The 14,456-nt window shown below is 38.5% G+C and overlaps 1 pseudogene; it reads right to left on the bottom strand.

Annotated features, from left to right (window-relative positions):
* Positions 1–7: 7 nt before the first annotated feature.
* On the bottom strand, positions 8–597 carry LOC121023534 (olfactory receptor 6C3-like; annotated as a pseudogene).
* Between the last annotated feature and the right edge of the window lie 13,859 nt (positions 598–14,456).

Here is a 14,456-nt window from a genome sequence, read left to right as displayed (position 1 = left end):
TAAAAGCCAATCATCTCTAAAAGCCATGTATCTGAGCACGAGAGTTGCAAAATGGGGAAATAGTCACAGGAGAAATGATCGATTACATTGGCAGCACAGAAACCTAGCTGGAGGATGAGCATGAGTGGTGGGAAAATGGTAAGGAATTCTCCCAGCCATGACCCAAAGACCAGCAGGGTGCAGATTTTCTTGTTCATGGTGGTGAAATGAAGAGGCCTGCAGATGGCAATGTAGTGATCAAAAGACGTGGCCCTGAGAAGAAAAATCTCTGACATACCCATGAAGGTGAAGTAAAATAGCTGGGCTAAACAATTGTTATAGGCAATGTCTTGACTTTAGTAATGATCGTACCCGCAAATCTGGGGATAGACACACTGGTGAATGTAATTTCTAAGAAGCAGAAATTCCTCAGGAAGTAATACATAGTAATCTTGAGATGACATTTTGTCAAGGTGACATTCTGTTAATGGTGGTTAGGTTTCTGGTGACATTTAATACATAAGCCATAAACAAAAAGATAAAGATGTTAACCTGAAGCTTTGGGTCATCTGAGATGCCCAAGAGAACAAACTCTGTAATCATTGTATGGTTTCTCATACAGATTTTTATTTTCTTTAAGCCAAGTATATGGCTGAAAAATCCTCACAGAGTAAATTTAGAAGTTTTGTTTCCATTTCTAGTTTTTGGAATAATTTTAGAAAAATAGGTATTTACTCATCTTTAAATGTTTTATAGAAGTCATCTGTGAAGCCATTTGGCTCTGGACTTTTGTTAGTTGAGAGATAATGGAATACTGATTCAATTTCTTTGCTGGTTATCAGTCTGGTCAACTTTTCTATTTCTTTTTGTTGAACTTTTGGTAATTTATACGTTTTTAGGAATTTATCCATTTTTTTTCAAGTTGTTCATTTTGTTGGCATGTGGTTTTCATAATATTCTCTTCAAATTGTTTCTATTTCTGTTGGTAGTGATTTCTGCTCTTTCATTTGTGACTTTCTTTACTTCAGTCCTTTTTTTGGATGAATCTGGCTAAAGGTTTATCAGTTTTATTAATTTTTCAAAGAAGCAGCTCTTGGTTTCATTGATCTGTTCTTTTTTTTTTCTATATCATTTTTTTCTGGTTTAATATTTATTATTTCCCTTCAGCTGCTGGCTTCAGGCTTCATTGGTTGTTTATTTTCTATCTCTCATAGGTGTAAGGTTAGGTTGCTTGTTTGAGATTTTTCTCCTTCTTGAGGAAGACCTGTATTGCCATATACTTCCCTCTTAGGACCACTTTTGCTGCATCTCAAAGGTTTTGGACTGTCGTGTTTTCATTTTCATTTGTTTCCATTTATTTTTAACATTTCTTCTCTAATTTCTTGGCTGGCCCATTCATTCTTTTAAAGATTATTTATTAATTTTGAGGGAGAGAGAGAAGCAGAGAAAGAGGGAGAGAGAATCCCAATGAAGCTCTGCTCTGTCAGCATGGAGGCTTGATCTAATGAACTATGAAATCATGACCTGAGCCAATATTAAGAGTCAGATATAGGGCTCCTGGGTGGCTCAGCCGGTTAAGCATCCGACTTCAGCTCAGGTCATGATCTCATGGCTTATGAGTTTGAGCGCTGTGTCGGGCTCTGTGCTGAAAGCTCAGCCTGGAGCCTCTTCAGATTCTGTGTCTTTCTCCCTCTCTCTCTGCCCCACCCCTGCTCACACTCTGTCTCTGTTTCTCAAAAGAGTCAGATATTTAAGTGACTGAGCCAGCCAGGCACCCCGACCCCTTTATTCTTTAGTAGAATGTTCTTTAACCTCCATGTATTTGTGGTCTTTCCAATTTCTTTCTTGTGGTTGACTTCAAGTTTCACAGCATTGTGGTCTGAAAATATGCATGGTATTATCTCAATCTTTTTGTACTAATTGAGACCTGATTTGCAATCCAGTATGTGATCTATTCTGGACAATGTCCCATGTGCACTTGAAGAGAATGTATATTCTGCTGCTTTAGAATGAAATGTTCTGAATATATGTGTTCAGTCCATCTGGTCTAGTGTGTCGTTCAAAGCCATTCTTTCCCTGTTGATTTCCTATCTAGACGATCTGCCCATTGATGTAATTGGGGAGTTAAAGTCCTCTACTATTATTGTATTATTATCAATTAGTTCCCTTATGTTTGTTATGAATTGGTTTATATATTCGGGTGTTCCAATTTGGGAGCATAAATATTTGAAATCGTTAGATCTTCTTGTTAGGTAGACCCCTTTATTATAGTGCCCTGCGTCATCTCTTGTTAGTCTTTGGTTTATAATCTAGTTTATGTGATATACATATGACTACCCTGGTTTCCTTTTTACATCTGTTTGCATGAGAAACGTTTCTCTGTCCCCTCCCTTTCAATCTGCAGGTGTCCTTAGATCTAAAATGAATCTCTTGTAGGCAGCATATAGATGGGTCTTGTTTTTTAATCTACTCTGACACCCTAAGTCTTTTGATTGGAGCAGTTAGTCCATTTGCATTCAGAGTGATTGTTCTTTTTTTTTTTTTTTTTTTTTTTTTTGAGAGAGAAAGAGAGCAGGGGAGAGGTAGAGAGGTGGGTAGAGGATCTGAAGCCGAAGTGGACTGTGCACAGCAGAGAGCCCAATGTGGGGCTCGAACTCAGAAACTGTTGAGATCAAGACCTCGTAGGAAGTCAGACACTTAACCAGCTGAGCCACCCAGGGCTCCCACATTCAGAGGGATTATTGATAGATACGAATTTAGTGCCATTTTGTTATTTGTTTTGTCATTGTTTCTGGAGGTTTTCTTTGTTCCTTTATAGTCCTTGTTGCTTTTGGTCTTTCTTTTTCCTCTCAGGGTCCCCTTTAATATTTCTTGCAGAACTGGTGTAGTGGTCATGAACTCCTTTAGTGTTATTTTTTATTTTTTATTTTTTATCTGGGAAACTCTTTATCTCTCCTTCTATTCTGAATAATGGTCTTGCTGGATAGAGTATTCTTGGCTGTAGATTTTTTTTTTCCCATTCAGCACTTTGAATATATCATGCCACTCCCTTCCAGCCTGCCATGTTTCTGTGGAGAGGTCTGCTGCTAACCTTATGGGTCTTCCCTTATAAGATAGGGACTTCTGTCTTACTGGTTTTAAGACTTTTTCTTTATCTCTATATTTTGCACATTTACAGTATGTCTTGGTGTTGGCCTGATTTTGTTGATTTTGATGGGAGTTCTCCATGCCTCCTGGATTTGGATGTTTGTCACCCTCCCCAGATGAGGGAAGGTTTCAGCTATGATTTCCTCTAGTAAATGTTCTGCCCCCTTTTCCCTCTCTTATTCTTCTGGGACTGCTATAATATGAATGTTGTTACCCTTGATGGTATCACTGAGCTCCCTAAGCCTACTTTAGTTATCCAAATTTTTGTTTCCCCCTTTTGTGAAGCTCATTATTTTCCATAATTCTATCTTCTATATCACTTATTCATTTCTCTACTTCTTCCGTCCTTGCGGTCATCACGTTCAGCTGGTTTTGAATCTCAGTTATTGCATTTTTCATTTTGGCCTAATTAGTCTTTAGCTTTTTTTTATCTCTGTGGTAAGGGATTCCCTGGTGTCTTCTATGCTTTTCTCAAGGACAGCTAGTACCCTTATCCTTGTTGTTGTAAATTCTGGATGTGATATATTACTTATATCTGTTTGAATTTCATCCATGCCCATGACCTTTTGTTTTTCTTTCTTTTTGGAGGAATTTGTCAGTCTTGGCATTTTCTTCAGGCATCTGTCTTCTTCTATGAGTTAGAAAAGCCTTTTTATGTTTCCTGGTCCTGAGAGGAATGGTTTTATGAAGAAGATGTCATATATTGCCCAGCCCTGATCCTTCAGGAAGTGTCTCTGGTGTATGCTTCGTGCACTCTGCTGTTGTGTTATGGCTGCTCTATCCCTCAGGTCAGTTCTCTGCAGAGTTTCTCCTTGCGTGCAGTGGGAAGTATTTGGACCTTGGCCAGAGTGTGGTGAGTTTTAAGTAGGTGTGCTCTGATCTGCTTGCTAAAAGAGACCTCACAGTATTTCCACTAAAGCTGAAACTTTGTACAACTTTGTGGTCAGTAGATGTGGCGTATGTGGTGGTTTGTGCCGGTTTTCTTGTGGAGGGGCCTGCTGTGCTCGTCCTAAGGCAGACTGGGCCTAGAAAAGCAGTCCTGGTGGATCACAGTGACTTGGGACTTGGTGTAAGCAGGTTGAGTTGCCAGTATTGGTGCTGTGCTGTTTACTGAAGTTGGTTTTTGCTGAGGGGTGGGGGAGGGAACTGGCACCAGCCTGCTCCTTGGTTCCTAGTGAGGGGAGTCCATGCTTGCTGCTCTCAGGGAGTGAATTATTAAGCAGTGAAACTGCTTGCAGTTTCAGAGGAGTGAATTGTTTCCTCTGTGGCGTCCCAGGCATTTTTTAGATCACTGAATTCCCACTGTATCTGGGTCACTTGCCTGCCTGGAGCAATGCAGTACACCTTGAGCTCTACACTAGCTGGGCCTGCTGCCTTTTAAAACTCCAAACTTCAGGGACCTGGTGTGATGGGACCTGTGCTTCTCCTCAGGGAAAGGGTCTTTCCATTCTGGGACTGATGCTATCCTCTAAGATCATCTTAAGAAAAGTTTAACTGGGGGTGCCTGGGTGGCTCAGTTGGTTGCGTGTCCGACTTCGGCTCAGGTCATGATCTCACAGTTTGTGAGTTCGAGCCCTGCATCGGGCTCTGTGCGGACAGCTCGGAGCCTGGAGCCTGCTTAGGATTCTGTGTCTCCCTCGCTCTCTGCCCCTCCCCCACTCACACTCTGTCTTTCTCTCTCTCAAAAATAAACAAACATTCAAAAAAAAAAAAAGAAAAAAGAAAAGAAAAGCTTAACTGCCCAGACAGTTTGGTTAAGTTTGTAATGTCTCCTTTGTTTTCTATATCCATCAGAGGTTTCAGAGCTGTTAAAAGGATTGATATTTAGTCACAATTACCAATTAATTTAATATGTTAATGATATTACTATAGTGCTTTACCTACAAAATTGCTGGGAGGGAATTCTTTCTACTTTCCATCATCTATAGTCGTTGTCGTCATAGATATGTATGTTTTTGGCTTCTGCCTTTGTATAATAGATGCTAACCTTCACTGTATAAAATTCACATTGTGCAAAAGTAAAACATAAAAGATATCTGTTTAGTGTTAACACATGAAATAAATTATTTTGAATCTTGTGCAAAAATGATTACTTGGTGTCTGATATAGACTATATGAAAATAGTTATTAAAAGATTTCTATATAAGAACACAAATCATCATGTAGTCCTGTCAGTCACAAAATATTTGTTATAATGAACACAATATAATGTCACACAAAACTCTCAAATTGTAGCATTTTAAAAATGTTTTTCTTTTAGGGGCACGTAGGTGGCTCAGTTGGTTGAGTGTCTGACTCTTTGTTCAGCTCAGATCATGATCTCACAGTTCCTGGGATGGAGCCCCGAGTCAGGCCCCTCCCCTGCTCATGGTCTGTTTGTCTGTCTCTCTCTTAAAATAAATAAATAACTTTTTAAAAAATGTTCTTCAATTTTATATTTCCTATTAATTTGTGTGGTTTAATTTTATTCATATATAGCATTATGCATAATTGACATTACTTGTACAAAGCATTAATTTATCTTATTAAAGCAAAATTGTATTCTTGAGAGAAAATATTAAAGACATACTTATGTTTATGATAAGTATGGTAAATATGCCTGGTTTGGACAATGCCATTTCTTTAAATTTTTTTTTTTTTTTTGCATTTTACTTATTTTTGAGAGAGAGAGAGAGACAGAGCACAATGGGGGAGGGGCAGAGAGAGAGGGAGACACAGACTCCAAAGCAGGCTCCAGGCTTTGAGCTGTCAGCACAGAGCCCATCGCAGGGCTGGAAGCCACGAACCGTGATGTCATGACCTGAGCCAAAGTCAGTTGCTTAACCAACTGAGCCACCCAGGTGCCCCTAGACAATGCCATTTCTAATAGCTTCTTTAATTTGTTTAAATGTAAGTACTTTTGTATTTTTCAAAGGTCTTTGCAATCTGTTTCCTGTATGTCATCTTATATTTGTAAGCAAATACACAAAATACTGATAATAAAGAATAATCCCGGGATCCACTGTACAATTTTTACAAAAAGGACATATATCAACTAATTTCTATATATCAACTCACATTTCTCTAAGAATCTGACCCCCAAGATAACTTATGTATTGCTACTTAAATATTATCTTAACATTTGAAATGAAATAAGTTATGTTAAAATGAAGGCTCATGCAATGTCTTTACAAGCTGGTGGACAAGACGACATGATCTTAGGAATGTTATTCAGGCTAGTCATAATTTTATCTGCTGTCTTCACAATGGAGTTGGGGGATTCGTTGAATGAATAAGTGAAAAGTACCATGGAGTTTGGTGTCCTCAAGACACCAGCATTAAACAATAGTTCAAATAGTATAAAATTTAGAATAGAATATTTCAGTGATAATGGCCTGAAATGTTTCTAACAATCCATAACGGCACAAGGAGAAGAAACTTAAATCAGGTAACAGAGAGTAGCAGTTTCATAATGGCAACAGATTAAATTGTGAACGGGTGACTTTTTTCTCTAACCTGACGAAACTATTAAGAATTGCAATGTTTTAGGAATGGGAAAAGATATTTGCAAATGACATATTGGACAAAAGGCTTGTATCCAAAGTCTGTAAAGAGCTCACCAAACTCCACACCCGAAAAACAAACGACCCAGTGAAGAAATGGGCAGAAAACATGAGTAGACACCTCTCTAAAGAGAACATGCAGATGGCCAACAGGCATATGAAAAGATGCTGAACGTCGCTCCTCATCAGGGAAATACAAATCAAAACCACACTCAGTATCACCTCACGCCAGTCAGAGTGACCAAAATGAACAAATCAGGAGACTATAGATGCTGGAGAGGATGTGGAGAAACGGGAACCCTCTTGCACTGTTGGTGGGAATGCAAATTGGTGCAGCCACTCTGGAAAGCAGTGTGGAGGTTCCTCAAAAAATTAAAAATAGACCTACCCAATGACCCAGCAATAGGACTGCTAGGAATTTACCCAAGGGATACAGGAGTACGGATGCACAGGGGCACTTGTACCCCAGTGTTTTTTTTTTTAATTTTTTTTTTCAACGTTTATTTATTTTGGGGACAGAGACAGACAGAGCATGAACGGGGGAGGGTCAGAGAGAGAGGGAGACACAGAATCGGAAACAGGCTCCAGGCTCTGAGCCATCAGCCCAGAGCCTGACGCGGGGCTCGAACTCACGGACCGCGAGATCGTGACCTGGCTGAAGTCGGGCGCTTAACCGACTGCGCCACCCAGGTGCCCCTGTACCCCAATGTTTATAGCAGCACTCTCAACAAAGGCCAAATTATGGAAAGAGCCTAAATGTCCATCAACTGATGAATGGATAAAGAAATTGTGGGTTATATACGCAATGGAGTGCGTACTACATGGCAATGAGAAAGAATGAAATATGGCCCTTTGTAGCAACAAGGATGGAACTGGAGAGTGTGATGCTAAGTGAAATAAGCCATACAGAGAAAGACAGATACCATATGTTTTCACTCTTATGTGGATCCTGAGAAACTTAACAGAAGGCCATGGGGGAGGGAAAGGAAAAAAAAAAAGGTTAGAGAGGGAGGGAGCCATACTATAAGAGACTCTTAATAACTGAGAACAAACTGAGGGTTGATGGGGGGGTGGGAGGGAGGGGAGGGTGGGTGATGGGCATTGAGGAGGGCACCTGTTGGGAGGAGCACTGGAAACCAATTTGACAATAAACTTCATATATTGAAAAAGAAAAAGAATTGAAATGTTTTAGACTGGAGCTGAAGTCTTTATTATTCTACACCGTAAGAGATGTCAGACTTGTCTTTAAGGTTTTACATCTTTCGACTGAATGATGACATAGTAAACCTGAACATGATTAGAATCATTATCATTTATTCACCCATAATAACTTTATAGATGTTTATTATGTGTTGGTCTCAAGCTTAGGTTTTGAAAATACAGAGACAAAGACTCTGTATGTGTGCATAATTTTCACTTCTTATAGCAATGGGTGGGAATTCTATATTATCTCAGAAATCTTAGATTCCTTTTCTCACGTCAAGTATAAGCAATAGACGTCACCCTACACATCATCTTGTTGTTCATTGCATTGATCTGAAAAGACATCTGTAATCTTCCATTTATATTGATTCTTTGAGACTTCTCTTTAGTTTCTAGTGCAGCCAGAGTGCAAGGGTACATGGGCACCTGGCTCCAGGGCTCCCAAACAGACCAAGTTTGACCACTCACCACTGACAAAATCCAAAAGCAAACAAGTGAAGGTGGTGAAACAAGAAATGAATTTATTTCAGTGAGCCCAACACCAGGAAGACAGTGGACTAGCATCCACTAGTCTGTCTCCAAAGTGCCAAAAATACTTCTAGATTTATGCCAGGGAAATGTGGGCAAAAGTGGGTGGGTAAGTGCAGGTAAGCAGTCAATTGAAATCAATCACTGTCTTGGGGCCATTCATGCAGAGTAGTGCTGGCTCAGGGCAGTTCTTATTGCTTGAGGGTTTAGTTTTGGTTCCCCTCAAGATTGCTTTGCCCACAGGGCCTTTGTGTGAGTTAAGAGATAAGCTGGAAAGAAGAATTTCATCAATTACAAAGTTTGAAGTTAAAGTGGAAGTAGTTGAAGTCCTCTTTTGCTACTTAGTTCTGGAATTCCATAAGTCATGTAAATAGTTAAAATTAAATGGAAATTAGGGTTATTTAATAATCTTATTGCTAGAGATTCTGAAGAAAAATTTTACAATATTTTTACTGTTTCTTTGGGAAACGTGAGGTTTTTTAAGGTATGTGACTAAGTAGTACTGAATGCACACACTGTAGGAAGACACTGTTCAAAGAGACCAGCTATTTTAAGCTCAAAGTATAGTAATCTATTAATGATAAAAGTCAAGAACTTGAAGGATGTGCCATAAATATGCTCGTTTGATTACAAACATTGTCGCAATAATATTCATATGATGTTTACATGTAGGCCAAAATATTATTTCAAATTATATATTATTGGGAAACTGTTATTACATTAAGATCCATGAAAAATTGCTTTAATGTATATGACCTCATCTTAACTTGATTATGTAGGGGTGGAAAGATACTTTTCCCTCTACTCTTCTAGATTCTTGGCTGAGACCATGTTGTAATAAAAGACAGGTTAACAGAAGAAAAACAAACAAATTTAATAACGTGTGTACCACCTGTATACATGGGAGAGATTCAGGAAAACTAAATGACTCTTTAGAATGGCCCAATGACACCACTGTAACTAACTTCTTCAGTTAAAGACAGAAGATGATGTTCTGGAATGGGGAGGGACCAGGCAAAGCAGGATAATAGACGGTATGGTTGTTATGTAGATTTGAATTGCCACCTTCTTGTTTGATAAGAATTTCCAGAGATTTGATCATCCCCCACTTTCTGATACAGAAAGGTACAGAGACACCCTTACAAATAGAGACTTCCCTTATAAATGTAGATGTCTTAGAAAAATTGACTTTCGGTTTTCAGAGCTTTACTTTTGCTATTTCTTAAAAAAAAAAAAAAAAAAAAAAAAAAAAAGCTCAAAATAATCCTCCACAAGAGAGACATGTTTTGGGGTGGTATAGTCTGCTCTCTGTCAGTTATCTCTGCAAAGACCCTGTTTCCAAATAACGCCCTATGTATAGTTTCCAGGTGTGCATGGATTTCTGAAGGGCACTATGCAAAGTACAGTTTCCAAAAGAAACACACTTTTCTCCCAGAAGAAATACACTTTTAAACAATAATATATCTCCAGTTAGCATGACAATTTATGTGCTTTCAAAACTTTTAGCAGAACCTGTTTTCATGTCAATGATGGCAGCACACTATAAAGGTGTGTACATGATTGTGTTTTCCATAATACCAGCTTTATTCAATCATAAAGCAAGGTTAAAGCAGGTTTCAGATGCTTTGTCATTGCTTGACATGGGTCACTGCTTGACATGAGTGTACTCCATTTGCTCTCTACAATGATCTTTTTCAATAGTAACAGATTGCAACGTGCATAAAGATTGATGGAATGGAATATACATAATAAATCTGTTAATTAAGAATAACCAAATAAACAAGTAACTTAATCTTTTATTCTTTAAAAATAAATCCATTAAAGATTGAAGACTGGTAAACTTTTGGTATGTCATATCACTTTACTCATGATAGGACCCGCATGTTTGTATTTTAGCTTTAGTTCATGTTGAAATTCACACCTGAGACCATATTTTCCCCCAGTGATTGAAAGTTACTATTCATCAGTTGGTTATCCAGTATGCAGAGAGAAAAGAAAAAAAGAGAATATCTAGTGTTTGCCTTCATTTTACAAAAGAAATACAAATGGCAAATAATAAATATATGTAAAATTATAAACGAACAAATGAAAACTGAAAAAAAAACAAGCAAAATTTATATATGGCATATGATTAATACACTCCTTTCTGCTTGTGTGGCTCTCCTAGTTCATTTTATCTTCTGTCATAAACAAAGCCATGCTTTGTAGCACATCTTAAGGGCTTTTCCTCAATCAGATCAAATATCTTATATTTCCCTAATTTTAACATTTGACAGTGATCTTGCTTCAGAACTATTATCGTGATTTTGTTCCTGGTGAGAAATGAGGAGACCTTGGGTCCTAAGGCCTTTACCCTGTGCATCCAAAAGATGCCACCAGAAGCTCTTGGTCTCATCATGAGAAAGAATTCAAGGACAGGGGCGCCTGCATGGCTCGGTTGGTTAAGCGGCCAACTTCGGCTCAGGACATGATCTCACAGTCTGTGGGTTCGAGCCCCCCATCTGGTTTGGTGCTGATAGCTCAGAACCTGGAGCCTGCTTCGGATTCTGTGTCTCCCTCTCTGTCTCTGCCCCTCCTCCACTCCCCCACTCACGCTCGCGTGCATGCGCACTTGCGCACTCGCTCTCAAAAATGAATAAACATTAAAAAAATTAAAAAAAAAAAGAAAATTCAAGGACAGACACAACATCGCTCATTAGCAGTACAAGCAGGAAAGTTTATTAAAGTGAGAGTACACTCTTGACAGGGCACCTAGGTGGCTCAGTTGGTTAAGCGTCCGACTTCGGCTCAGGTCATGATCTCACAATTCATGAGTTCGAGCCCTGCATTGGGCTCTGTGCTGACAGCGCAGAGCCTGGAGCCTGCTTCGGATTCTGTATCTCCCCTCTCTCTCTGCTCTTCCCCTGCTTACATGCTGTTTCTCTCTCTCAAAAATAAATAAAGATTAAAAAAAATTAAAATAGTACACTCTTGAGATGTGAAAGCAGGAGAGGTCAAAGGAGAGCTACATCCCTGGGTTTGGGTCTCTATCTTTTATTGACGGTTGTTAACAAGGGGTTGGGATAGTCATTACTTGAGGCAAGGATTTCTTGGAGGCAGGGTGGTCTCTTCAGGCATGTTGGTTGTACGTGCTTTTTCTTCCTCATTTGTTCATGGCACCCTTAGGTAGAAGATTTTAGTATGACAATGTGGCATAATGAAGGACTACTGTAAACTTTGGCCTGGTATGTCACCCATCTTGGGCCTGTCTGGTTTGATCTGGTTCCTTGTGATTTTGTATTGGAGTGCTGCCAAGATGGGCCTCTGACTTCTTCAGAGTTGTCCATGTCTTCCTCTTTGTTGGTTTCCAGGCATCCTGTTAGAACCTAATTAACTGCCTCATCTAACAATTTTAAGACCGTGGTTTTGTATGTTTTTTTATTTTTTTCTGTTTACTAATTGTCATTCTTGTGTAAGAAAAAAATTAACCCTTTCCACTTCCATTTAATTATACATTTATTGATTTCAATATGCAGTAATGAATATGATTTTTATTCTTTACGTTGTAATTCAATACTACATTCTTTCTTTTGTTTTTCATCGTTTCCAGTTTTGGCTATTGGCTACCCTTTCAATTGGCTCCTGGGTCCATTCAACCTGATTCCATCTGTAAAAAAAAAATTTCTGAGGTTTTCCTAGTGTCTGTCAGTAGACAGTTATGGGAGACCTTTGTATGAACTAATCTATGTATGCACATCTACATAGGTTTATATCCATATATCTGTGTCTACACAAGTACATTTGTAGAGAGTGTGGATTCTCATTATTCCAGGTGCTTATGATCCATACATTTGCCACAACAGTGAATTAGCAATATTGAATTTTTGTTCCTAGGGGAAATAGGAAGTTAAATTCCTTCAAGCCTCTGTCACAACATCTCCACCAACAAAAACCATTTGTTATTATATATGTAGTTCGTGCTATATGGCTTAGTTTTCCAACATCCTTATAAAACAGACCAGTCTCATCAGCACTAAAACCTTGCTCTTTTACATAATCCAACCCCTCAATAACATCTTGGATATATTTAATAAATACTTTCACACCCTCTTGATCTGCATAACGTGCCTCACCTGTAAGTTTAATATCTTTTCACACTTTGTCACTCTTTGAGAATTTTCCCATTTCCTAACCATGGGTAACAGGACCATAAATATTTTTGGCTTGTTCCAGTTGACAATGATGCTGTCATTATGACTTTTTAAAAGTGTATTTATTTCTTTTGAAAGAGAAGGTGGCAGAGAGAGTCCAGGCAGGCTCCATGCTGTTAGCATAGAGCCAGACACGGAGCTCAGTCCCACGGTTTGCGAGATCCGTGACCTGAGCTGAAATCAAGAGTCAGATGCTCAACCGACTGAGCCACCTAGGCACCCCTGTCATTATCACTTAAGAAAAAAAATCTGTTTTCATGTTATGAATCTACAAATTTATCTGCTTTCCATCTTCTTTCTGGCTTCATAACACAGTAAAGCTTTTACTTTAGCACTTTTAGGAGAGGCCTCACATACAGAGAAATAAATTTCCTCTTTCTTTTTCTGAATGTAGTATGTTGTTGATTCATTAACATCAAGCCAAACACCGTAGAACTCATGCCTGGCCCAAACTCACCCAATAGGTATTTTCTCTGTAAGTCACATCACACCCTTCTTGCTCTCAACACTGAGTGGTATAGTACTGTGCTTTGGGGCCATTAGAAGCAGTGAAATAACCATTTAATGATTATTTCTGTTTTATTGAACAGATTATTCTGTTTTAATGAACAGGAAGATGGGAAAAGTATGGCATCATATTGGCCATGAAAAGGACTCTGCCTAAGGTACAAGAACTGAAACAAGAAGGCAGAGCATCACCTTGTTTAAACTTAGCTGGCAACAGGTGTGATGGGTAACTCAAAACCTTTGTTGCTCTGCCCATGGCCTGGACTAGCTCAAAAAAGTGTCCCTTGAATTGATTTAGGGTTTATAAATACATGCTAGAGAGTAAGAAAATGTGTAAATAAGGACTCTGTGAGTAATGAGGAACAAATTTATATAAAATGAACATAAGTTCCTGATCCTTCCAACTCAGTCCTCTAGTCTAGAGTTTATTCTTTGTAAGATTGTGAGAGTCATATCACAGTGTGTGCTCCTCTTGAGTCCCACCAACATCCTAGATGATTATTTGAAATTTGCATTTAGGAAACGCACACACTTAGGGCTGCTTTAGGTTCTATGGGCGTTTAAAATTGCATAGGGTCATGTGTCCACCCCATAGAACCACATGGGATCGGTGCATTATCTCACGAATCCCCTCATGATACACCTTTGTAGTCAACCCTTTGTCTCTCTCAACCCTGACAACAATGGATTTGCTTTCTGTCCTCACGGATTTGCCATTGCAGAATGTCATACAAATAGAACTATCTAATACGTAGTCTCTGGATTAGGATTATTTCACATAAACTGAAGTTATGTTTCATCCATGTTTATTGCTCAATCAGTATGTGGTTGCTTTCTAGTCCAAGGAGTGTTCTCTTAGATGGCTACATCACAGTTAGTGTATGTATTTACATACTGAAGAACATGTGGGTGGTCTTCAATTTATGGTGACTATGAATAATGATGCTTTGTGTGAAATTATTTCAAAACACTTGAGTAAAATAACTAGAAGTGGGATTGCTGGGCTTTTTGTTAAATGTATGTTGGATGTTATCAGCAACTTATACTGCTTTCTAAAGTGACTGCACAATTTGTAATCCAGTCACAGTTTGCAAAGTTCTTTAGGTTTGCCTCAAGCATTTGATATTGTCTTTGAAAAAAAGACAGTTTGCTAAATTACTAAAATACTCATTGTAATAGATACATGGCAATACCCCATTAGGGTTTTAATTTTTATTTTCCTAATGACCAAAATGTTGAGTATCTTTGTGCTAACTTGACATTTGTATATTATCTTTGATAACACTTCTATTTAGATATTTATCCATTGTTTAAACTTTGTTTTATTGTTGCATCTAGAGACTTCTTTTTTATATATTCT

Source organism: Herpailurus yagouaroundi, unplaced genomic scaffold (genome assembly GCF_014898765.1).
Source record: "Herpailurus yagouaroundi ecotype Mexico unplaced genomic scaffold, PumYag 559, whole genome shotgun sequence".
Classification (NCBI taxonomy): domain Eukaryota; kingdom Metazoa; phylum Chordata; class Mammalia; order Carnivora; family Felidae; genus Herpailurus; species Herpailurus yagouaroundi.
Note: the sequence above shows the minus strand (reverse complement) of the source record. Positions and strands in the feature narration are given on the sequence as shown.